Here is a 2,509-nt window from a genome sequence, read left to right as displayed (position 1 = left end):
CAGTACCAGGGATCAACTCAAGACCCTGTGCTTGCCAGGCAAGCACTTATTCCATTGAGCTACCTCTCCAGCTCCTCTTTAGAAAATTGTAAGTACCTAATTTAATATTTAGGCCAATATTTTAATGGCATTCAGAGAGAATTGTTCTTCTAATGGCTAATGTTACTCTGTAGCTTCCTTAGCATCTAATGGCTACATATGTTTGAGAATTTGTAAGTGTATACCTAACAGAACTATTTTCTCAAACATTTACTGAAAACCTACTTACTGCATATAATAATGACACTACCGTAATCATAGCTCTGAATATTAACTTCTTTTTTGAGAAAGGTCTTGCTGTGTAGCCCAGGTTGGCCTTGAACTTTTTTTAAACAGGGTCTCTATGTTACCCACACTAACCTCAAGCTCAGCCTCAAAATCCTCCTGCCTCAGCATCTCAAGTAACCAGAATCATAGGTATGTGCCACTGTGCCCAGATTAAAATTACCAAATTTTAATATTATATAATCAGTGTTCAATTTCCAAAAATTATCTCTGAAACATTTTACAGTTACTCTAGTCAAACAAGAGATTCCACTGTATTCTGAACCTCTAGGCACAGTGCTTCATATAAACTGTTCCCTTGACAGCAGTCAGCAGGTATGCTGCGTCTTACAGCCAGGGAGCTATACCTATGACTATGCCATAACCCCAAGGGTCATACTAAATGACTACAATCTGATGCCTAATGTTGTATAACATGGAAGCCCTAGAACTAAACTCAAAACCTCACTGTTCACCAGAGGAGGCTGACTTGGCCCATGACTTCCAACAATGAGCCCAACTCCAATTACCTTCCCCTTACCTGAGAAACTAAACCTCAGCTGCTTTAGCTGCAGGTTCCTGACAACAGTCTCACTCACTGAAGTGTTCTTTTCCCTTTTTAAAACATAAAAACTTTAGCCCAACTTATGTTAATTTAATTTTCTCTTTAGGTTATCAATCCTGCTTTGTGTTTGAAAAAAAGGATTTCCCTAAAAACATAATTCACAAATCCATCTGTATAGCAAATCAGCCCTACGTAATCTGCTTCAAATCTATATTTATAATTCTAAAGTATGACAAAAGTTCAGAATCTTTTGAGGAACTTTTTTTAAAATATGTACTTTCACGCCCAATAATAATTCTTAGACAAGGAAACCCAGGCAATATATCTAGGCAATTTTGTGATTACTAGTATCAAAAATAATATTAGTGAACCAACTCTCTACTCCCTTACTGTTCTTACCATAGAGCTCCCAAACCAAAATGTGGGCTTTTTTTGTTTGTCTGGTTTTTTTTTGGTGTTTTTGTTTTTGTTTTTGTTTTGAGGTATGGTGGCTGAGACAGAGTCTTGCTGTGCAGTTCAGGCTGAGATCTTAAACTTATTAGGTAGCCCTCAAACTTTCAGCAATCTTCCTATAGAACTCTGCCTCCCCAGAGCTAGGATTCTAGGCATATGCCACCATGCACAGCATTAATATTGAGTAAAGTAGCCAGCTTCTCATTCTTGAAACTGCCCTCACAAGACATCTATTTTTTATCTACTATTCCTAACATGTTGTTTCTTTTTGCTTATTCTTAACTGCTTGTTTCTACTATCTCAATTTAAAAGTTAAAGATACTTCCCAGAGTTCTGGCTGCAACCCACTGTTTTTTACCTATTAACTACGGATGCTTCTGCACTACAATGGCAAAATTAATCCACAAAACCAAAAGGTTTGTCAACACCTGTGCCATTAAAAAAAAAAAAAAAAAAAAAAAAAAAAAAAAAAAAAAAAACCTAAGTAACAGAGTGAAAAATGAAATAAATATAATTCAAAAGAAAGTAGGGGAGGGGATACCTAAAACAGGTAGAACAATGAGTGGAAAACACTTTAAAAGCAAACATATCTATAATTATGGTAAATAAATAAATGTTCCAGTTAAGAGACAAAGACTGTTAGATCAAAACTGTTAAATGTAACTATGCTAGGGACAGCCAAATTAAAGGGCCTGCAAGCAGGGGCAGGGGCCAGGGGTTTGATCCCTGGGGCACACTGAGACGGCAAATGAGACTGGGTGTGGTGGCGTGCGCCTGTAATCCCAATTCTTAGGAGGCTGTAAAAATAGGTGGATCATAGTAAGACCCTCAACACCCTATAGACCCTTCCCTAAAATACAAAAAAAGAAAAAAAATATGTAATTATGCTGTCAATAGACACCTATCTATAAACATGAGGACAGAAAGTGGGAAATAAGGTATACATACAAGATATAAAAGCACTAAAGGAAAAATGATATAACCAAAATAACAAGGAATGTAGGGAAAAAAAAAATAGAGCTAAAAATCTCCTAAATCTCTTCTATCCCTGATAGAATATTATTCTAGGTTCAGGCCTAGGATAAACGTCTCTGCGTATTGCTGGTATGGAATATAAGCAGAAAACAGACAAAGACTATAAGAAGTTAAGATGGAATTGATACAGTGGCAAATAAGTAGGCTAGCAAG

This window comes from Octodon degus, unplaced genomic scaffold (assembly GCF_000260255.1).
Source record: "Octodon degus isolate 3935 unplaced genomic scaffold, OctDeg1.0 scaffold00026, whole genome shotgun sequence".
Classification (NCBI taxonomy): Eukaryota; Metazoa; Chordata; class Mammalia; order Rodentia; family Octodontidae; genus Octodon; species Octodon degus.
The sequence above is the reverse complement of the archived record's forward strand: the minus strand, read 5'-3'. Positions refer to the sequence as shown.